The sequence below is a fragment of the Pristis pectinata genome, chromosome 37 (assembly GCF_009764475.1).
Source record: "Pristis pectinata isolate sPriPec2 chromosome 37, sPriPec2.1.pri, whole genome shotgun sequence".
In the NCBI taxonomy this organism is placed as follows: Eukaryota; Metazoa; Chordata; class Chondrichthyes; order Rhinopristiformes; family Pristidae; genus Pristis; species Pristis pectinata.
This window is the reverse complement of record NC_067440.1, coordinates 10,188,212-10,212,926: the sequence shown is the minus strand read 5'-3', so window position 1 is coordinate 10,212,926 and position 24,715 is coordinate 10,188,212. Positions and strand designations below refer to the sequence as shown.

Sequence of the window (24,715 nt, the reverse complement as noted above, 5' to 3'; positions counted from 1 at the left end):
TAGTCGACATTTCAGACTGAGACCATCTGGACTGGAAAGAAAGAGAGGAGATAGCCGGTACAAATAGGTAAGGGGAAGGGCTGGAGCAAGAGCTGGCAGGTGATAGGTGGATCCAGGTGAGGGGGGGGGGAAGAGAGTGGGATTGATGTCAGAAGCTGCGAGGTGATAGGTGGAAGTGACAAAGGGCTGGAATCTGATCGGAGAGGACGGTGGACCATGGAGTAAAGAGAAGGAGGTGGGGAGGGGAATCAGAGGGAGAAGTGATGGGCAGATGGAGAGGGGAGAGAGACGAGGTGATGGGGGCCGGTGGGAAAAAGAGAAAAAAAGGGTGGATGGAGTGGTTACTGGAAGTTAGAGGAATTGGTGTTGATGTTGGGTGTGGCAAGAAAGAATGCATCCATTGTTTACATGGTAAATCTGTATAATCAATCACCAAGCAGTCAGAGCTTACACTGGGGTGAGGGTAAACAAACAGTTGCTGTCTGTTTGAGTACTTGTACGTGTGTACCACCCAGAACGATCTTTGCTGTCAGTTTTTTTGATGCAATATGTGGGCTATCTTGCAACAACACTCATGTCAGGCCAGCCTGTTGATTAACCCTTCGCCTTTCCACAGAAACAATAACTTTTCACATCTAATCTTAGTGGAAGATCTCACGATAATGGTCAAGGTCTCGTTGGTTTCTCAGTCACTTTCTGTGCCTGAGTGCTAAGGCAGTCAGTCTTTTTCCCAGGGTTAAAATTTCAAATACTAGAGGGCATGGGTTTAAGGTGAGGTGGGGAAAGTTCAAAGGAGATGTGCGGGGCAGGGTTTTTCACACAGAGATCGGTGGGTGCCTGGGACGGGCTGCCAGGGGTGGTGGTGGAGGCAGATACGATAGTGGCTTTTAAGAGGCATGTAGACAGGCACATGAACTATCCGGATGCATCATGGCTTGGTACGGCAACTGCTCTGCCCAGGACTGCAAGAAACTGCAGAGAGTTGTGGACACAGTTCAGCACATCACGGAAACCAGCCTCCACTCCATGGACTCTGTCTACACTTCTCACTGCCTTGGGAAAGCAGCCAACATAATCAAAGACCCCACCCACCCTGGACATTCTCTCTTCTCCCCCCTCCCTTCAGGCAGGAGATACAAAAGTCTGAAAGCACGTACCACCAGGCTCAAGGTCAACCTCTATCCTGCTGATATAAGACTTTTGAACATTTCCCTAGTACGATAAGATGGGCTCTTGGCCTCACAATCTACCTCATTATGGCCTTGCACCTTATTGTCTGCCTGCACTGCACTTTCTCTGTATCTGTAACACCTTATTCTGCATTCTGTTATTGTTTTCCCTTGTACTACCTCAATGGAATGAAATGATATGTATGGACAGCATGCAAAACAAAGTTTTTCACTGAACCTTGGTACGTGCGGTAACAATAAACCAATTTACCAATTTAGATCAGATTTCTTTATTAGTCACATGTACATCGAAACAGACGGTGAAATGCATCTTTGCGTAGAGTGTTCTGGGGACAGCCCACAAGTGTCGCCATGCTTCCGGCACCAACATAGCACGTCCACAACTTCCTAACCCGTACGTCTTTGGAACGTGGGAGAAAACTGGAGCACCCGGAGGAAACTCACGCAATCACGGGGAGAACATGCAAATTCCTTACAGACAGTGACTGGAGTTGAACCCGGGTCACTGGCACTGTAATAGCATTACGCTAACCGCTACACTACCATGTCTGCCAATTTACTAATTTACTGAGGTTTTGTAGTTTCCTGATGCAGGGTTTTGACCCAAAACATTGACAATGACTTCTCCCCCCTTGACGCTGCTCAACCCGCTGATTGTTCATTGTGGTAAATATTTTTTAGTTTGTCTTCACAAAAGAAGACAGAAAATCTGGAAATTGTGCAGAAGAAGTCGAGAGTGAATACAGAGCTGAAAGAAGTGAGCACAAAAGTAGTATTGGAGAAATTAATGGGACTGACGGCCAATGAAATCTCAAAGATCCGCTGATCTGTATCCTAAGGTTTTAAAAGAGTCAGCTTTGGAAATTAATGGACAGACTGGTTATCAACTTGCAGAATTCTGCAGACTCAGGTTGCTACGGACTGGAAAATAGCAAACGTAACCGTTATTTAAGGAAAGCGTGAGAAGGTGGGGACATTGTACGTGACGTGAGCAGGGACAATGTTGGACTCTACTAAGGAAATGTTTACAGGGCCACTTGGAAAATATTAATAAGATTGGACAGAGTTAACATGAACTAATGAAAAAGACATCATGTTTGAAAAATCTGGTTTGTTTGAGGTTATAACCAGCAGAATAGATAATGGGGATCCAGTTGCTGAGGTATTTAGAGCACTTCAATAATTGGTGGTGGCATCCGTTAGTCTCGCAAGACCATGGATCTGCGCGTGGAGAGTCTTGCTTCGGTCGGTAGTGGTAGAGCAGCGTCTGTTGTGACTGTACAGGCCCACATGGGAGTGACAGTCTCGGCTGCAGCGACTGCACTTGAAGGCGCTGTCCACCCGTGTTACTTTGGTGCTGGTTTTCCAGCGAGTGTGCTTTTCTTCAGCAGCTAGACTCAGCTTCTCTTCTCCTCGTTTCAGACCTCTGTGTAGTTCCAGCCTCCAGTGAGAGCGATCGCTTGCAGTTTATTCCCACCTCTCGACATTCAAGTTCAGTGACTTCATGTCTCTCTTGCAGACATCTTTGAAGCGAAGATGGGGCCGTCCTTTCGCTCTCTTGCTGGAGGCCAACTCCCCGTACAGCAGGTCTTTCAGGATCCTCCCGTCTGGCATGCGATGTACGTGGCCCAGCCAGCGGAGACGGCGTTGTTGAAGCAGGGTGAAGAGGCTGGGTATCTGAGCGCGGGTCAGGACCTCGTTGTTGGTGACTCTGTCAGTCCACTTGATGTCCAGGATGCGTCTCAGGCTACGAAGGTGGATGCATTAAGATGCCGCTCCTTTCTGGAGTAGAGGCTCCAGGTCTCACTGCCGTAAAGCAGCGTGCTGAGGACACAGGCCCCGTAGACTGCAACCTTGGTGCGTGTTGTCAGCTTTCTGTTCTCCCAAACTCGATAAGGCCAACACAATAAAGAGAACTCAACAAGTCCTCACTTTCAATCACTGCCCCTTCTCAAAAACACCAATGCTTCCACACGCACCCCTTCCACCGTCAACATCCGGCACGAAACTTGGATCTGGACCATGGCTGATGTGAACTCCAGTCCTTTTTCTTGCCGCTTGTCCATATTTCCACAGTAGCCTCCCTGTTCGTTAACCTATCACTGTGCTAAAAGTTCTGCAGAAACCCCTGCCTATCGACTGAGACAATTCCAGATACACACTGCCGAGTCTCTGGAAAGCCCCTTCCCAAATTTCACTCTTGCAGTCAAGTCATATTGAGTTTATTGTCGAGTGTGTGTTTCCCAGGGTAGAAACATCGAATACTAGAGGCCATAGCTTTAAGGTGAGACTGGGGAGGTTTGAAGGCGATGTGCAGGGCAAGTTTTTGTATACAGAGGTGGCTAGAACAGGCTGCTGGGGTGGTGGTCGAAACAGATATGATGGATGCATTCAAGAGGCTTTTAGATGGCACATGAATATGTAGGAAGTGGAAGGATATGGATCATGTGCAGGGAAAAGGGATTGATTTAATAAAGCCTCATGGTCGGCACAGACATCGTGGGCCGAAGGGCCTGTTCAAAGAACATAGAACACTACAGCACAGTACAGGCCCTTCGGCCCACCACGTTGTGCCGACCTTCAAACCACACATAAGACTATCTCACCCCTTCCTCCCACATATCCCTCTATTTTAAATTCCTCCATATGCTTATCTAACAATCTCTTGAACTTGGCCAATGTATCAGCCTCCACCACCGCCCCAGGCAGCGCATTCCATGCATCAACCACTCTCTGGGTGAAAAACCTCCCTCTGACATCTCCCTTGAACCTCCCACCCATTACCTTAAAGTCATTCCCTCTTGTATTAAACATTGGTGCCCTGGGGAAGAGGCGCTGGATGTCCACTCTATCTATTCCCCTTAATATTTTGTATACCTCTATCATGTCTCCCCTCATCTCATCCTCCTTGTCTCCAAAGAGTAAAGCCCTAGCTCCCTTAGTCTCTCATAATCCATACTCTCTAATCCAGGCAGCATCCTGGTAAATCTCCTCTGCACCCTCTCCAACGCCTCCACATCCTTCCTATAATGAGGCGACCAGAACTGGACACAGCACTCTAACCAGAGTTTTGTAACGCTGCAACATTACTTCGCGGCTCTTAAACTCAATCCCACGATTTATGAAAGCTAACATCCCATAAGCTTTCTTAACTACCCTATCCACCTGTGAGGCAACTTTCAGTAATCTGTGGCTATGAACCCCCAGATCCCTCTGCTCCTCCACACTGCCCAGAATCCTGCCATTAACCTTGTACTCCACCTTGGAGTTTGTCCTTCAAAAGCGTACCACCTCACACTTCTCCAGATTGAACTCCATCTGCCACTTCTCAGCCCAGCTCTGCATCCTATCAATATCCCTCTGTAAGCTTTGACAGCCCTCCACACTATCCACAACACCACTGATCTTTGTATCATCTGCAAACTTGCTAACGCACCCTTCCACCCCCTCATCTAAGTCGTTAATAAATATCACAAAAAGTAGAGGTCCCAGAACCGATCCCTGTGGGCACCACTAGTCACAGCCCTCCAATCTGAATGCACTCCCTCCACCACAACCCTCTGCTTTCTACAGGCAAGCAAATTCTGACTCCACACAGCCAAGCCTCTCTGGATCCCTTGGCCTCTGACCTTCTGAAGAAGCCTACCATGTGGAACCTTGTCAAACGCCTTACTAAAATCCATGTAGACCATATCTACTGCACTACCCTCATCAATCTTCCTGGTCACCTCCTCAAAGAACCCTATCAGGCTTGTGAGGCAAGATCTTCCCTTCACAAAGCCATGCTGACTGTCCCTAATCAGTCCATGATTTTCTAAATGTTCAGAGATCCTATCTCTTAGAATCCTTTCTAACAGCTTACCCACCACAGACCAATGAACGCCAACACACCATACACCTTCTTAACAACTCTATCAACCTATTGTTGCTGTGCTGTTACATTCTAATATGGTCAGTTTGCAACTGTAATAGCTATCTGATCCTCTAAGTTATTTCTATTTCTGTTTCTCAGTGGAATTGAGACTTCCCCTGACCTCGGAGTGATCAGACAATGCCACCGTATGGCTTCACAATCAGGAGCACTGCATGAATAAGCCGGCTGTGTTGTGTAATGGGGCAGCTGCCTTTTGATCCCTCATTACAGGCTGGTCTGCCAGCTCAGCTCCTGAAGCCCTGGAGCTACCTGTTGGCTCAAGCTTTTAGTCAGAGTGAGGTGTTAGACTTGCTCATTGTAACCCTGACCCCAACCCACCACTTCCTGTCTGCCTGTTTAGCTGGAAGAGTAATTCTGACTGTGTGGATCCTCACCTACACACTGAGTTTTAGTCTCAGACACACGCATTTGTGGTCCAAACCAAAGGAAAAAATGTTGGAAGAACAGCGTTCTTGGGGAGAAAAAAAGAACCAACTATTCTGAGCCATGCCATCCTCTCACAGCTCCCATCGGGCAGGAGGTACAGAAGCCTGAAGTCCCACACCACCAGGTTCAGGAACAGCTACTTCCCTTCAACCATTCAGTTCTTGAGCCAACCTGCACGACCCTAATCACTACAGTTTAACAACGCTATAACCACTTTGCACTAAAATTGACATTTTTGTTCTAATTATGTTCTTCCTTGTAAAAATTGTGTATAATTTATGTCTAATTTATGCTTTTAATTTTGCACTACAATGGACCAAACTGACCCAATCCCAAAATTCTTATCAGTATCTACACAGGACCCAACCCTGACTGTTTTATCGGAATATGCACCAGGGTGTGTCCTGACTGGTTGCATCACAGTCTGGCACGGCAATTCGAATGTGCAGAAATGTAAGAAGCTGCAGAGAGTAGTGGACTCAGCCCAATACATCACGGGCACATCCCTCCCCACCATCTGGAGTATCTACAGGAGGCGCTGCCTCAAGAAGGCAACATCCATCATCAAAGATCCCCACCATCCAGGCCATGCCATCTTCTCACAGCTCCCATCAGGCAGGAGGTACAGAAGCCTGAAGTCCCACACCACCAGGTTCAGGAACAGCTACTTCCCTTCAACCATTCGGTTCTTGAACCAACCGGCACAACCCCAATCACTACCTCAGTATAGCAACACTGTGACCACTTTGCACTACAACGGACTTTTTTGTTCTAATTGTGCTTTCTCTTGTAAAAATTGAGTATAATTTATTTTTAATTGATATTTTTCTTGTGAATGCTGCTTATCTGATGCTCTGTGCCTGTGATACTGCTGCAAGTAAGTTTTTCATTGCACCTGTGCACATATGGACTTGTATACAGCGACTTTGAAGTCCACTGGAAAAGTGAGAGGACAAGTGAGTTTTAAGCTGCACTTGTGCTCATTTTAAGTTTCGTGCCCTCTGTATTGAGGCATGGTACGGTAATGTAGCGGTTAGTGTAACGCTTTACAGTGCCAGCAACCTGGGTTCAATTCCGGCCACTGTCTGTAAGGAGTTTGTAAGTTCTCCTCGTGTCTGCATGGGTTTCCTCCGGGTGCTCCGGCTTCCACCCACATTCCAAAGACGTACGGGTTAGGAAGTCATGGGATTGCTATGTTGGCGCCGGAAGCGTGGCGACACTTGCAGGCTGCCCCCAGAACACTACGCAAAAGGTGCATTTCACTGTGTGTTTCGATGTATGTGTGACTAATAAAGATATCTTATCTTATCAGTGTTAATTTATTGCCCATCCCTAACTGCCCCTTGAGAAGGTGAGGGTGAGCTGCCTCCTTGAACCGCTGCAGTCCTTCTGGAGAGGTGTTCCCACACTGCTGGTGAGGGAGGGAGTTTGAGGATTCAGACCCAGTGACGATGAAAGAACGGCAATATATTTCCAAGTCAGGACGGTGTGCGACTTGGAGGGGACCTGCAGGCAGTGATGCTCCCTGCCACCTTCTGCCCTGGTCCTTTTCGGTGGCAGAGTTCAGGGGATTGGGAGGTGATGTCGGAGTAGCCCGGGTCAGTAACTGGAGTGCATTCTTCCAGGCTCCCCCTGTTCTTCCATACTTATTGTAGATACTAAGGTTATCGTAGAAAACAGGGAGATCTTGATGAGTTTGGGAAGTGTGTTGACGAGTGGCAAATGGATTTCAATACAGATAAGTGTGAGGTGATGCATTTTGGAAACTCAAACTAGCGTAGGACTTATACTGTGAATGTAGGGCACTAGGGACCTAGGAGTACAAGTGCATAGTTCATTGAAAGCGGCGTCACAGGTAGACAGAGTGGTGAAAAACGCATTCAGCATGCTGGCCTTCATCAGTCAGGGCATTGAGTATAGGAGTTGGGACAGTATGTTGCAGTTGTATAAGGCATTGGCGAGGCTGCACTTGGAGTACTGTGTACAGTTTTGGTCGCCCCATTATAGGAAGGATGTGGTTAAACTGGAAAGAGTGCAGAAAAGATTTACAAGCATGTTGCCAGGACTCGAGGGCCTGAGTTATAGGGAGAGGTTGGGCATAGGGAGAACATGCAAACTCCACACACACACACACACATACACACACACACACACACACGCACACACACGCACACACACTCACACACACACACACACACACACACACACACACACACACACACACAGCGCCGGAGGTCGGGATCGAACCCAGGTCTCGGAGCTGTGAGGCAGCTGGTCTGCCCACTGTGCCACTGTGCCAAATGGAGGCAAGCAATCACAAGCGATGACAAGGAAACGTTTATTGAGATTTCCTGTGCCTTTTTTATTGACCTAAGCATTAGCCTAGACTTTACGCTCGATGCTCTGGAATGAAATTTGAACCCACAACCTTCCTACTCCAAGTTGCTCTCTGAGTCATGAGGTTGTGGGTTCAAATCCCACGCTAGAGCCCTGAATGTAACAACTGAGCCACATCCCACATGGAGAGAAAGTGATGGATACATGAAGAAGTAGAGATAGCAAGGAAAAAGGAACATTGAATACATCTAACATGTAATCTCTTTCTCGATCCTAGAATGCATGAAATTATTCACAGCCAATGTAATACTTCGTTGGTCACCCTGCTATATAGGAAAGATGTCATTCAACTGGAAAGAATGCAGAGATTTATGAGGATGCTGCCTGGATTTGAGCGACTGAGTTATAGGGAGAGGTTGGGCAGGCTAGGGCTTTATTCCTTGAAAGGTAGGAGACTGAGGGGCGACCATACAGAGGTGTACAAAATCAGGAGGGACACAGATAGGGTGAATGCACGCAGTCATTTTTTTTCCCAGGTTGGGGCTATAGGTTTAAAGTGAGAGGGGAGAGACTTAAAAGGGACCTGAGGGGCAACTTCACGTAGAGGGTGGTGTATACATGGAACAAGCTGCCAGAGGAAGTTTTGCCAGAGGAACCTGCCAAAAGAACCCACAAGAAAATGGGAGCAGAACTTGGCCACCTGGAGACCAAGCCTGCCCCACCATTCAATACGTTCATGGCTGATCTGCCCCAGGCCTCATCTCGTTTCCAGTTCCCCATAACCTTCTACTCCCCAATCTTTCGAAAAAATTATCTCCCACTTCTTGAAATACCTTTGAGGGAGGAAAATTACCTGAAAACCGAGGATCACCTGATCACCTGAACAGGTAAGGCCTGGGCTTCATACTGTATCTGAAAGACTGAGTCTCTGCTCTCCCTCATCTCCCACTGTCGAAGTGTCTGCCACCGGCTCACACCCTCACCCTGGGGGTGGTCTTTCTCCCCCTGAAGCAGATAAAAGCGGACGGGAGACAGGTTGGAAGGTGGAATGAGGTCAACAGAAAGAAGGTGAAAGGCAGAGGGAGCCTCTGAGTGAATGAGACGGTGGGGGGAGGGGGGAGAGTGAAGGAGTGTGTGAGAGAGAAAGAGAGAGAGAGAGAGGAGGGGAGAGAGGTGGAGAGAGAGAGAGAAAGAGGAGAGAGAGAGAGTTGAGAAGAGAGGGTGGGAAGGAGAGAGAAGGGGAGGGGAGAGATATATACAGGCCGATAGAGACAGAGGAAGAGGGGGAAAGAGAGAGGAAGGAAGGAAATTCAAAGTCAATGTCAAGTTTATTGTCATCTGCATGTCCATGTGTGCACAGGTGCAATGGAAAACTTACTTTCAGCAGCATCACAGGCACAGAGCATCAGATCAGCAGCATTCACACGAAAAACAGAAATTAAACATAAATTATACACAATTTTTACAAGAAAGAACACATTTAGAACAAACTAAAAGTCCACTTTAGTGCAAAGTGATCAAAGTGGTCAGACTGTTGTGCCGGTTGGTTCAAGAACCAAATGGTTGAAGGGAAGTATCTGTTCCTGAACCTGGTGGTGTGGGACTTCAGGCTTCTGTACCTCCTGCCCGATGGGAGCTGTGAGAAGATAACAGTGTGACTGATGAATTGGCGCCAATTCAAAGAATTTTGCAGAAAAGTACAGATGACGTTATCCATTCTTTTGTCATAGTGAAGGGAAGAAAGATGGAGAAGTAGATCGTGACACCCTGTCTCAGAATGTAGATTCTCTCCTTTCAAACGCCAAAAATGGATTCTTGGATGCAGTCTCATGAAAACAATTATTCATAGAATGGAAAATATTGAGAGCAATGATAAAGGGTTTAATGAACCCAAGTCTTTTTAAAGATGAATATGTCAACTATTGGCAATGAGTCATAGCCCCAACTCCTTGCTATATGTGGACAGCTGTTGCTCCTTAACCTCATCACTGAGGATACACCACAGCTCACCACATCGTGTGGACAGGATGTTCTTGCTTCTAAAACTGGTGATTGGATGCAAGAGGGTGTGATGGACCCAATCTCTACTGGATTTGGCGTCACAGAGTGGACTTGTCGCAACGGGGAGCTGGAGATTTTGCTTTTTTCAATTGCTTGCATCTTGGCCTGTGCTGTGTGCATTTAAAGAAGTAAAGGAATCTGGAATTTAAAACAAAAAAGCTAACTTATCGACCTCGAAAATACCAGATTATCAGAATCAGACTTATTATCATGACTTATATGATGTAAAATTTGTTTTGCGACAGCAGTACAGTGCAAAGACATAAAATTACTATAAATTACAAAATAAATGATGCAAAAAAAAAGGAATAATGAGGTAGTGTTCATGGGTTCATGGACCGTTCAGAAATCTGATGGCAGAGGGGAAGAAGCTGTTCCTGCATCATTGAGTGTGGGTCTTCAGGTTCCTGTACCTCCTCCCCGATGGTAGTAACGAGAAGAGGGCATGTTCCAGCTGGTGAGGGTCCTTAGTGATGGATGCCATCTTCTTGAGGCACCGCCTCTTGAAGGTGTCCTCGATGGTGGGGAGGGTTGTGCACGTGATGGAGCTGGCTGTCTACAACCGTCTTGCGATCCTGTGCATTGGAGTCTCTGTACCAGTAAGAACCAATCTGCTTCCTTCAGGGAACAAAATCCTTTCTGGTTGCCCAACTATGGGAAGGATGTCTTTATGATGAAGAGGGTACAGAAAAGATTCACAAGGATGTTACTGGGACTGGAGGGCTTGAGTTATAAGGAGAGGCTGGATAGGCTGGGACTGTTTTCCCTGTAGTGTAGGAGAATGAGGGGTGACCTTACGGAGGTATACAAAATCATGAGGAGGCATAGATAAGGTGGATTGTCACCATCTTTTTCCTAGGATCCAAAGCTAAAGGGAATAGGTTTAAGTGAGCGGGGAAAGATTTAAGGACCTGATGGGACACAGAGGGTGGCAGGTGTATGGAACAACCTGCCAACGGAGGCTGTACGGATGGGTACAATTACAACACTTAAAAGACATTCAGACAGGTGCAAGGATCAAGCCGCATCCGTGGGAGGAAAGGAGTTGCTGACGGTTCGGGTCCTGTTGCAGGGTTTCGATCTGAAACGTCGTCAATCCCTTTCCTCCCACAGATGCTGCTCGACCCGCTGAGTTCCTCCAGCAGATGGTTTGTTGCTCTGGATTCCAGCGTCTCCAGTCTCTTGCATCTCCATTTGGACAGGTACATGGATAGAAAAGCCTTAGAGGGATATGGGCCAAAGGCAGGCAATTGGGACTAATTCGGATAGACGTCTTGGCCAGCATGGACAAGTTGGGCTGAAGGGCCTGTTTCCATGTTGTCTGACTCTATGACTCTTTGTGACTCAATACCCACTAATATTTTACGATAGGAGGACCATTGGTATTCTTCTCTCCTGGACCAACACACCCTGCATCATCTGGCAATGAGGGAGGTCCTCAGTGGAGATCTCCTTCCGCAGGAGTTCTCCCCCTTTACATTGGGGACCTGTGGTGGAGAGTGTTGCACAGAGCAATCCCGTGGAACGGATTCTCAGGTTGGTTTACGGACTCCCCAGCTGCCCACCATTTCTGCAGCCGGGAGAAGTCAGTGTCCCACGTGCATATGGAGTGTGAGAGGCTGCTGTATCGGAAGGGGTTTCTCCTCAAGTTCCGGCTGCACTTCAGCCCCCGTGGTCCTGATGTGGGTCACTCAGGAGGATCTCCTGGTCGCTCTGCTCCTGGGTTCGGCCAAGGTGGCCATTCGCAGGTCGGGCAGTCAAGGGTTCTGCCCTAGCCGATTCCCTGCCCCCTATTGCCTGCCCCTTTCCAGGGGTTACGTCCGTTCCCGTGTGTGTCCCCGGAGAAGGAGCACGGTATCCACGGGGACAACGGGGGATTTCCGGGACCGGTGGGCGCCTCAGGGGCTCGTGCGCATTCTGGGTAGAGATGACTGTGTTATAATTTGAAACTGTGGGTAGTGTGTATCGTGAAGTACTGTAATGTTGTATTAATGTGATCCTGTAATCAATGAATAAACCATCTTTGGAAAAGGGAAAAAATACATATCCTGCACAAATTTCACTCTATTATCTCAACGGAGGGACACATTGCTCACACGCCTGACATTTGCCCCGAAGATGTTCTTGAAGTTCTCGAGAAGGTATCGGGCCTTCCCTGACTCTTGGGAAGTCCTGCCCCATGACTGTTCTGAAACCCAAGAGCAATATCCTGGAGCACAAAGAACTTAGCGAAGATGCTCACCATTTCCCCAAACTACCCATTCCATCAAGCATAGAACAGTACAGCACAGGAACAGGCCCTTCGGCCCACGATGTTGTGCCAAACTAATTAAATTGGTAATTAAAAGCCTAACTAAACTAATCCCTTCTGCCTGCACAATGTCCACATCTCTCCACTCTCTGCACATTCATCTGCTTATATAAGAACCTCTTAAACGCCTCTAGCATATCTGCCTCCACCACCACCCTTGACAGTACATTCCAGGCACCCACCACTCTCTGTGTAAAAAATTTACTCAGCACATCTCCTTTGGACTTACCCCCTCTCATCTTATATACATGCCCTCTAGTAGTAGACATTTTGATCCTGGGAAAAAGATACCAGCTGTCTGCCCTGTCTTACAATCTTATAAACCTCTATCAGGTCTCCCTTCAGCTTCCACCGCTCCAGAGAAAACAAACCAAGTTTGCCCAACCTCTCCTTATAGCTCATACTCTCTAATCCAGGCAGCATCCTGGTGAACTTCTTTTGCACCCTCTACAAAGCCTCCACTTCCTGTTCTACTCACAGAGTCTGTGGGTCCCACAAGGGATTCATCAGCCACCTCAGGATTAACAAGATGGGAGAGGAATCAAGTCATCCTCTTCCGTGAGGGACCACTTGAAGATGAGGTTAGCTTCACTCTGGTAGGAATCTTGTTGAACATGAAACAAAGAGTTTTGCAGCTGGAGAGATTGAGAAAAGATCTGGGGCTATGCCACAACCTTGCTTAACTGGATTTGGACCTGCTGGTTGGAATAAAGACATTGTGTAACTTGAGAAGAATTTCTGATGGCAGCCACACTTGAGAAGACTTCTCCACAGTTCCCCTGGTTTAACAAAGTCAAAGGCATTTGATTCCAATGTGAGTAACTTGAAACAGGGTCAAGGCCTATTTGCAGCTGATAGCCATCTTGTAGTTGTGGATAAAGCACTGGCTGCCACTACATGTTGTTGTTGGACTGTCCACCGGGCTCAAAAGTCCGTCTATAAGGACTGCTACATGTCTAGGTAAACTGCACCCACAAGCCAGAGAAAAGGGGGTTCCCGTTATGTAAGGAGCTTGCAGAAGTTGGGCTGGTTCTCCTTATTAGGTGGAGGATTAAGAGAGATTGAACTGAGGCATTCATAGGGGCACGGAGCTTTGACAGAGCCAAGAAGGAAAGGTCTGCTTCCACACAAGGTAGGTCAGTAATCCAAAGTCAAAGAGCAAGAGGGCAATGGCAGATTTCTTCACAAGGGGAACTTCTAGGATCTGAGAGGCTGGCAGAGTCCGATCCCACAGACACTTCTCAAAGACAATTGGACCCATTTGAAGAGGGTTGGTTTGCAGTGTGAATGCTGGATTTGGACTAATTTTGATAGAGATTACAAGAGTGTTGGTATCTCACTACAATTATGCAGGGTCCTGGTGAGACCACAGCTGGAATATTGTGTAATGTCTATATAAAGATAGAAGGACTACAATAAAGGTTCACCAGATTATTTCTTCAGATGGTAGTAATTGGTTTATTATTGTCACATGTACTGAGACACAGTGAAAAACTTGGTTTTGCATGCCATCCAGACACATCATTCCAAACATAAGTAGATTCAGGTAGTACAAAAGGGAAAACAATAACAGAGTGCAGAATATAGTGTTACAGTTACAGAGAAAGTGCAGTGCAGGTAGACAATAAGGTGCAAGGGCCATGACGAGGTAGATTGTGAGGTCAAGAGTCCATCTTTATCATACAACAGGTCCATTCAATGGTCCGATAACAGCGGGACAGAAGCTGTCCTTGAGCCTGGTGGTACGTGCTTTCAGGCTTTTGTATCTGATGGGAGGGGGGAGAAGAGAGAATGTCCGGGGTGGGTGGGGTCTTTGATTATGTTGGCTGCTTTCCCAAGGCGGCGAGAAGTGTAGACGGAGTCCATGGACTGGTTTTCATGATAGTCTGGTGGGTTTGTCTTATGAGGAGAGATTAAGCAGACTAAGTCTAAAGTTGAGAATAAGAACAGATCTAAGTGGATAGAAAAGGTTTAGAGGGATTAGAGGCAAATGGGATTAGTGTAGAAAGACATTGTGTTTGGAATGGATGAGTTAGGTCAAACGTTTATGAATATGAATCATTCAATCTGTCTCAATGAAACATACAAAATTCTTATGAGGCTTGACAGGGTGGATGGAAGGATAATGCTCCCCCTGGGTGAAATGTCAAGAACCAGGGGGTTTTAGTATCAAAAATTTGGAATTGGTCATTCAGGACAGAAGTCTGGAGAAAATTCCTCACCCAGAATGTAGTAAATCTTTGAAATTCTCTACCCAATGGAGCTGTGGACATTGAATCATTGACAGACGGAGTCATAGAGACATACAGCTTGGAAACAGGCCCTTCGGCCCAATTGGTCAATGCTGACCAAGATGACCATTCAAGATAGTCCCATTTACCCATGTTTGGCCCATTTCCCTCTAACCTTTCCTATCCATGTACCTGTCCAAGTGTCTTTTAAGTGTTGTTATTGTACCTGCCTCAACCACTTCCTCTGGCAGCTCGTTCCTTATACGGACTTCATTCTGTGCAGAAAACTTCCCTCTCAGGTTCCTATTAGATCTCTCTTCATTCGCCTTAAACCTATGCCCTCTAGTTCTTGATTCGCTAACCCTGGAAAAAGACTGAGTGCATTCACTCTATCTATCCCCCTTGCCGTTTTAGATACCGGTAAGAGTTTTGGATATTAAAAGAATGAATGGGAATGTTGCTAGTTCAGAGAAGTGGCACACACTGATCACACGTAGCCATGAATTTCTTGGGGGTTGGGGCAGATCCAAGAGTTCGACTGGCTTGCTCCTGCCTCCATTCCGTATGTCCTTACTCCCTTTCTGCACAGCAGCCCCAGAATTCCGGGCCAGGGAACATGTTTATCCACATTCCCAGCCCTGTTGAAAAAATAATTTACCAAGGCATTTCGCAACCTTGTGACGCGGTGATAAGCTGAAGTAAACATTCAAGTGCAGACTTTATCTGACATCCTGACAGAAAATAGAAAACCGACAATAATAAAAAGGATGTCTTAATTAATCATAATGTTAACTCATTGGACCTTGAGTCAGAATTTACTGGAATTGGGATCTGTTCTTAGAGAACATCGAACATAGAATGTTACAGCACACTACAGGCCCTTCGGCCCACCATGTTGTGCCGACATTTTATCCTGCTCTAAAATCTATCTAACCCTTCCCTCCCACACAGCCCTCCATTTCTCTATCATTCATGTGTCTATTTAAGAGTCTCTTAAATGTCCCTAATGTATCTGCCTCCACCACCTCTGCCGGCAGTGCGTTCCACACACCCACCACCCTGTGTAAAAAACTTACCTCTGACATCCCCCCTATACCTTCCCCCAATCACCTTAAAATTATGCACTTTTGTGTTAGCCATTGTCGCCCTGGGAAAAAGTCTCTGACTGTCCACTCAATCTTTGCCTCTTATTATTTTGTACACCTCTATCAGGTGACCTCTCATCCTCCTACTCTCCAAAGAGAAAAGCCCTAGTTTGCTCAACCTATCCTCGTAAGACAAGCTCTCCAATCAAGGCAGCATCCTGGTAAATCTCCTCTGCACCCTCTCTAAAGCTTCCACATCCTTCCTATAATAAGGTAACCAGAACTGAACACAATACTCCAAGTGTGGTCGAAACAGAGTTTCATAGAGCCGCAACATTACCTCGCGGCTCTTGAACTCAATACCCCGACTAATGAAGTCCAACACACCATACACCTTCTTAACAACCTTGAGGAATCTATAGACATGGACCCCAAGATCTCTCTGTTCCTCCACACTGCTAAGAGTCCTGCCATTAACCTTGTATTCTGCCTTCAAATTTGACCTTCCAAAGTATATCTCTTAGCACTTTTCCGGGCTGAACTCTATATGCCACTTCTCAGCCCAGCTCTGCATCCCATCAATGTCCTGCTGTAACCCACAGCAACCTTCTACACTATCCACAACACCACCAACCTTTGTGTCATCTGCAAACTTACTAGCTTATCCTTCCACATCCTCATCCAAATCATTTATAAAATTCACAAAGAGCAGGGGTCCCAGAACAGAGCCCTGCGGAACACTGCTGGTCACCGACCTCCAGGCAGAATATGCTCCATTTATAACCACCCTCTGTCATCTATGGGCAAGCCAATTCTGAATCCACACAGCCAAGTTTCCCTTGATCCTAGAGGACTCCCTAGAGCTTCACCTTGCAGATTCGGGATTTGGAGCCAGATTTGGAGCAGGAGCTTTGGAAAGAAGTGAGTCTCAGTGCATGGGCTTGTGAGTTTCAAATGAGGTGAGGGAGTGGCTTTGCTGATCAGGGACAGTATCACAGCTGTAGAAAGGGAAGACCTCTTCGAGGGATCGTCGACTGGGTCAGTGTCGGTGGAAGTCAGAAACAGAAAGGGAGCAATCACTCTATTAGGAGTATTCTACAGACCTCCCAATAGCAGTAGAGACACTGAGGAGAAGATCAGGAGACAGATTTTGGGAGAGGTGCAAAAATAACAGGGTTGTTGTCTTGGGTGATTTCAACTTCCTTAATATTGATTGACACCTCCTTAGTGTAGAGGGGATAGATGGAGCAGAGTTTGTTAGGAGTGTCCAGGAAGGATTCCTGATACATGATGTGGACAGGCCAACTAGAGGAGAGGCCATACTAGATACTAGGCAGTGAGCCTGATCACTGGGAGAGCATTTTGGAGGTAGTGACCATAACTCCTTGACCTTTACCATAGTCTTGGAGAGGGATAGGAGCAGAAGATATGGGAAAGTATTTAACCAGGGGAGGGGGAATTATGATGCTATTAGGCAGAAACTTTGGAGCATAAATTGGGAACAGATGTTCTTGGGGAAGTGCACAATGGAAGTGTGGAGGTTGTTTAGGGAGTGCTTGCATGGTGTCTGGATAGGTTTGTCCCATTGAGGCAGCGTAAGGATGGTAGAGTGAAGGAACCATGGTTAACAAGAGACTTAGAACATATTGTCAAGAGGAAGAAAGAAGCTTACCTAAGGTTTAGAAAGCAAGGATCAGGCAGGGCAGAATCTCTTGTGTCACAGTGTAGTGATTACATGGTTACTGGAAACCCACATTTTACAGAATTAGTGTGTGAAGGGAATAATGAATGCAACTTTCAGTTCCCCAATCCACTTGCTTCCTTGTGGAACCCAGCATTGGATCATAGTCTTAGAATCAGGGTTTGGCACTTTAAAGTGGACTTCAGGAGGAATTTCTCCTGTCGGAGGTTTTGTGATTCTTTCGAGTTCTGAGCCCCAATGTGCTGCACAGGCTGACCCCCAGAATATATGCAAGGCTGAGAGGTCTTCGGTCAATAGCCGAGTCCCTCATCCTTCCCCACCATCAGGAGTATCTACAGGAAGTGCTGTCTCAACAAGGCAACATCCATCATCAAAGATCCCCACCATCTGGGCCATGCCATCTTCCCACAGCTACCATCGGGCAGGAGGTACAGGAGCCTGAAATCCCACACCACCAGGTTCAGGAACAGCGACTTCCCTTCAACCATTCAGTTCTTGAACCAACCAGCACAATCCTAATCACTAGAGTTTAGCAACACTGAGATCACTTTGCACCACAATGGACTTTGTGTTTTTTGTTCTAATCTGTGTTCTTTCTCGTAAAAATTGTGCATACTTTATGTCTTTCTTGCGAATACTGCTTTTATGATGCTCTGTGCCTGTGATGCTGCTGCAAGTAAGTTTTTCATTGCACCTGTGCACACATGTACCTGTGCAGATGACAATAAACTCGACTGTATCTTGGTACATGGGAAAATAATAAACCAATAGCAATACCAAATCTCAATGATTCCATGACTGTAAGCTGCAATCAGCTAACGTCAAGTATTCAAATCCAAAAACAGGTTATGCAATATTGGCGTGCAGTGCACACACTCTTGGTTTCAGTGGAAATGTTTGCACCCCTGCATGATTCGACAGATGCTAGAACTTCTATGGAACATTTTGCAACCGCAGAAAAAAAATCCAGATACAATTTCACAATCAACAGATTTATTTTTAAAGTGGAGTCTCCCTGCAATTCTCTCTTCTCCCCCACCCATCGGGCAGAAGATACAAAAGCCTGAAAGCACGTACCACCAGGATCAAGGACAGCTTCTATCCCACTGTTATAAGACTATTGAACTGTCCCCAAGCACTATAAGATGGACTCTTGACCTCACAATCTACCTCTTGCACCTTATTGTCTGCCTGCACTGCACTTTCTCTGTAACTGTGACATTCTGCATTCTGTTATTGTTTTCCCTTGTACTACCTCGATGCACTCTTGTAGTGAAATGATCTGGCACGCAAAACAAAGTTTTTCGCTGTACCTCAGTACAGGTGACAACAATAAACCAACTTAGAAATCCCAGTGACCAATTTTCACACACCAAATTCCCAGAAACAGCAATGTGATGATGACTCGTTTTACTTCAGTTGCCTGAGAGATAAAGATTCCCATCTTTAATGACAATCAGAAAGCACTAACAGCACATGCAAAAGACTACCGCCAGCAGTGAAAGTGGAAGAATTTGTTCGGATTATAAGCTTAATACATTGCAGCAAGTTCAGTAACTCCCTAGAGGTTGAAGCTGAACCACCACTGATGGTGTTTCATGACACAGCGTTGAGTGAGGATTTATTCATTGTTATCATCAGCAGATTTATTAACAGGTCAAAATTTGCTGAGCAATTCTGTAATTTTCCAAACCCTGTCTCTGCACCTGACCCGGCCAACGGGCAACAGAATAGTCATGACAATTCCCGTACATCAGGGATTCAGAGAAAAAACAGGATACGTTTCTCCAGAGAAACAGGAAGCTCCTCTGCTGCTCAGCCCTTACCACAGCAGATGTCTCCTTCTCACTGACCGATTCCACTCTCCCTCCCTCAGCTCTCCGGGGAGGTACTGCAGCCATATCAAAGCATCCGATTCAGGAGATTACACCGGCCTTGGGCAGTTGGAGTAAAAGCCAGCCTGAAGGAGACTGCAATGGTTTAATTATGAGGACAGGTTTATTCACTCATTTCTAGGATGAAAGCATTGCTGGCAAATCACAGGAAACTGGTGTAGGCTCTGTGGTCACTCATATTTGCTCCGCCACTCATGGTACATTAATGTCCGTCCCTGACTGCCCTTGATGAGCTACCTTCTTAAACCACTGCAGTCCTTATGACTGGGCTACTGTTCCCATTAATTTTAATCCTCTCATAACTTTATAAACTCCTATCACAAGATCACAAGACAAAGGAGCAGAAGTAGGCCATTCGGCCCATCGAGTCTGCTCCGCTACCTCACCATGAGCTAAACTATTCTCCCATCTAGCCCCAATTCCCAGCCTTTTCCCTATATCCCTTGATACCTTTTTCCCAGGGTAGAAATGTCAAACACTGGAGGGCATAGTTTTAAACTGAGAGGGGAAAGTCTAAAGGAGATGGTTACCGGCTGGGGACACAGATTTAAAGTTTGGGTCAAGGATACAAAGAGGGTATGAGAAAACATTGCACAAGAACAGGCCCTTCGGCCTATAATGTTTGTGCTGAGCATGATGCCAAATTAAATGCATCCCTCTGTACCCTGCATATTCATTTGACTGTCTAAAAGGCTCTTAAATGCCTCTATTGCATCTGCTTCCACCAGCTCCCCTGATAGTGTGTTTCTGGCAACCATCACTCTCTGTGAAAAAAACCTGACCCACACATCTCCCTTAAACTTTCCCCCTCTCACCTTAAAACTATGCCCCCTAGTATTCAACATTACCATCCTGGAAAAAAAAAGACTGACTGTCTACCCTATTTATGCCTCTTGTAATTTTACATACTTCTATCGGGTCGCCCCTCAGTCCCAGCCTACGATGTCTGACCCTGGGAAAAAGATTCTGACTGACTACTCTGTCTGTGCCTCTCATAACTTCTATCAGGTCTCCTCTGATAGACAGCCAGAGTCTCGTTCCCAGGGCAGGAATGTCAAATACTAGAGGGCATAGCTTTAAGGTGAGAGGGGGGAAAGTTTAAGGGAGATGTGCGGGGCAGGTTTTTTTTCCACAGAGAGTGGTGGGTGCCTGGAATGGGCTGCCAGGGGTGTTGGTGGAAGCAGATACAATAGAGGCATTCAAGAGGCTTTTAGATAGACACATGAATGTGCAGGGAGTGGAGGGATGTGGATCATCTGCAGGCAGACGGGATTAGTTTTATTTGGCATCATGTTTGGTGCAGATATCGTGGGCCAAAGGGCCTGTTCCTGTGCTGTACTGTTCTATGTTCATTCGCTGACTCACTGGAAACCTACCAGAACTGGTGGGCACAGCGGGGGCTGGAGATAAAGTTATTTTAAGACAAATAAAGAAAAAGAAACAAAAAAAGCACACACTCACAAAAATGGGAGCCAGGGAATGCATTTAAAAAAAGAATAAGAAAAAAAAAGAGTAAAAGATATTAGATATAGTTCAAAGCTTTACAAGTACTCAATATTGGGAAGGGTGGTTCCATTAGACATGCACAGTGTGGTGTTGCATCACTGCCTGGTATGGAGGTTCCAATGCACAGGGTCGAAAGAGGCCACAGAGGGTTGTAGACTCAGCCAGCTCCACCATGGGCACAACCCTCCCTGCCATCGAGGGCATCTTCGAGACGTGGTGCCCAAAGAAGGTGGCATCTATCATTAAGGACCCTCACCATCCGAGACATGCCCTCTTCTCGTTACTACCATCGGGGAGGAGGTACAGGAGACTGAAGACCCACGCTCAATGATTCAGGAACAGCTTTTGCCCCTCCGCCATCAGATTTCTGAACAGTCCATGAACCCATGAACACTGCCTCGTTTTTCCTTTTTTTTGCACTACTTATTTATTTTTGGAATTTATAGTAATTTTATGTCTTTGCACTGTACTGCTGCCACAAAATAACATAATTCACATCATATATCAGTGATACTGATTCTGACTCTGATTCTGTTGGCCATTGTGTGGGACATCCCTCCATTGCAACCAGATAGAATCTAGCATGCAGGACGCTGTTGGAGAATCTGTAGGTCCTTTTGTTCCAAGTAAGTGCTCTGCCAACATCAGAATTATTGGTTCCAAGGATCATGGTTCTATTCAAATCACTCTTGCTGATGCTGATAAAGTAACTGGGAGATTCAATGGTTAGCACAAAGCCTACACCTTCTGAAACTATTTGTAAGAGGAATTTATCAAATGACTGCATTTTGCGGCTAGCTAAGGACGATGGGATTGTGGCCAAGGCTCTCTCACAAGCCGAAGACTTACGTTTGATGTTTGCGCAGAAGTAAAGGCAGACGGGTGATGTATAGAGTAAAACTGCCTCTGCACTGTCCTGTTAAACCCTCCCAGGTCAGGAGTTAGAGGGAGTAAACACAGTGAAGGTTAGATGGGAATTTCTCCCGGCTGACTGTCAGAAGTAACAGGACTGTGATGCTGAGTGAGAAGACCTGTGGTCATGAGGATTCGGGATACCAGGGATGTAACAGATCCCAGTGAATGGCCAGGAGTATAATGAATGGAATTGTAGGCTGTTCAGGAAGCAAGGCAGGATGTAAGACAGTAATCACCTGGGTATACACATCCAAGAGGCTCAAGAAGTTAACTGGTTCGAGGCATCCGTGATGTTTGTCTCTGGCACCTCAGAACAAAGGGAATGTGGAAAGTGGCAGGAGGTACAGAAGCCTGAAGTCCCACACCAACAGGTTCAGGAACAGCTACTTTCCTACAACCATCAGGTTCTTGAACTGACCTGCACAACCCTAACCCTACCCTAGCAACGAGACACTACGGACCACCTCTTGCACTACTGTGGACTTGTCTCTGTGTCTTTTACTTTGCACTATTGTCTTGTTTTTTCATTCTCTCTTTTCTTTCCCTCTTTTGTATAATTTATGTACAATTTATATCTTTTGTGTTGTCTGTGCCTAGGTGCCTGTGATTCTGCTGCAAGCAAGTTTTTCATTGTACTTGTGCACGTGACAGTAAGGTCAACTTAGCTCAACTTGACATGACTACTGTATATAAGAAACAGTAGCAGCAATAAGCCATTTGCACTTGTTTCCCCATGTAATAAGACCATGATGCTCTTTTACGTCAGTGCTGCTTGACTTGATTTCCTTAATGTTCAAAAATGTACCCATCACTGTCTTGAAAACACTTAACGACTGCACCTGCACAGTCCACTTGGATACTCAAAGATTCACTACCATTTGGTCGAAGAAATTTCATCTCACCTCAATACCGTACGGCGTGTGCCTTACTTTGAGACTGTGACCCCTGGTTCTAGACATTCTTCTAAATTCCAGATTCTTGCAATAACTCAAATTTAAATTCTGCAGCTTCACTCATGTCAATGGATCAATGGTTCAGAGCACTGATTGCTAGTTAAGAAACAAGCTCTATTTAAGAGGAGAGACAAAAGACTGCAGAATCTGGAGCAACAAATGATCTGCTGGAGGAACTCAGGTGGATCAAGCAGCATCTGTGGGGGCGGCAGGGGGAAGGGTTGTCGACGGTTTGGGTCAAAGACCTGCATTAGGAGTTCCTCCAGCAGATTGTTTTTAAACCTCTTTTTAATCTCATTGCCTTGGAGAGAGCAATCCAGTTTCTCCACAATTGCCTCCAAGGCAAGAAGATTCTAAGATAAGAGATAAGATATCTTTATTAGTCGCATGTTCATGGAGACACATCGTGAAATGCATCTTTTACGTAGAGTGTTCTGGGGGCAGCCCACAAGTGTGGCCACGCTTCCGGCGCCAACATAGCATGCCCACAACTTCCTAACCCATAAGTCTTTGGAATGTGCGAGGAAACCAGACTACCCGGAGGAAACCCATGCAGACACAGGGAGGACATACAAACTCCTTACAGACAGCGGCCGGAATTCAACCCGGGTCGCTGGCGCTGTAATAGCGTTATGCTAACCGTTACACTCCCGTGCTTGCCCACTTTGTAGTTTATCTTTTGCTCTAGATTCCATCATCTGCAGTGTTTCCAGATTAAGGGGAGCTTCAGTAGAGGCATTCTGTGTTAGAGCATGGAAAATCTGCAATTGTTCTTCTCAGGGTGGAGAAAGTTAAGGAGAGGTTCATAGAGGCCTTCTGTGGAAAGCACGGAGAAACTGGGGTCGTTCTTCTTAGGGCAGAGCAGGTTAAGGGGAAATTCAACTGAGGCGTGCCATGGAGAGATAGGAGAAGCAGTATTGCTCTCTTCAGGGCAATGTGTGTTAATGGAGATTAAATAAAATGTGTCCATGGACTGGCTGGAGGAGCTGGGGTTGCTTTTCCCAGAGCAGAGGTGCTTGAAAGTAGATTTGTTAGTACAAAGCAGATTAAGGGGAGATCCAAGTCAAGTCAAGTCGAGTCGATTTTATTGTCATGTGCACAAGTACGGTGAGGTGCAGGTGCAATGAAAAACTTGCTTGCAGCAGCATCACAGGCACGTAGGTACAGACAACACACAGATACTAAATTATACATAAATTATAGATAAAATTATACCATACAGTGAAAAAAAACTGTGCAAATTCAAGATCTCAGTGGAAAAGGAACAAAGACACAAGAATCTGAATCAGATTTATTGTCACAGATTTAGATGATGTTAGATTTGTTGTTTTGCGGCAGCAGTACAATGCAAAGATATAATATTATAAATTACAAAAATAAACAAATAGTGCAAAAAAAAGGAAATAACGAGGTAGTGTTCATGGGTTCATGGACCGTTCAGAAATCTGATGGCGGAGGGGAAGAAGCTGTTTCTGAATCATTGAGTGTGGGTCTTCAGGCTCCTGTACCTCCTCGCCAATGGTAGTAACGAGAAGAGGGCATGTCCCGGATGGTGAGGATCCTTAGTGATGGATGCCGCCTTCTTGAGGTACCGCCTCTTGAAGATGTCCTCGATGGTGGGGAGGGTTGTGCCCGTGATGGAGCTGGCTGAATCTACAACCCTCTGTGGCCTCTTGCGATCCTGTGCATTGGAGCCTCCATACCAGGCAGTGATGCAGCCAGTCAGAGTGCTCTCCAGTGTACATCTGTAGAAATTTATAAGAGTCTTTGGTGACGTACCAAACCTCCTCAAATTCCTAACAAAGTAGACCCACTGGCGTGCCTTCTTCATGATTGCATCAATGTGTGGAGTCCAGGATAGATCCTCCGAGATGTTGAAGTCCATGGTAGCACAAGAGGTGGCTCGTAGCGTTCTTTTGCTGAGGTAGGGTTAGGGTTGTGCAGGTTGGTTAAAGAACCTGATGGTTGTAGGGAAGTAGCTGTTCCTGAACCTGGTGGTGTGGGACTTTGGGCTTCTGTACCTCCTGCCCGATGGTAGCAGCAAGATGAGGGCATGCTCAGATAGTAAGGATCCTTGCTGATGGACGCCGCCTTCTTGAGGCAGCGCCTCCTGTAGATGGTGTCAGTAGTGGGGAGGGCTCTGCCCATGATGGACCGGGCTGTGTCCAC

At 46.3% G+C, this 24,715-nt stretch overlaps 1 pseudogene; it reads left to right on the top strand.

Moving 5' to 3' along the window:
* The first annotated feature begins 21,261 nt into the window (after positions 1–21,261).
* Positions 21,262–21,550, top strand: LOC127586518 (40S ribosomal protein S21-like; annotated as a pseudogene).
* The last annotated feature ends 3,165 nt before the right edge of the window (positions 21,551–24,715 follow it).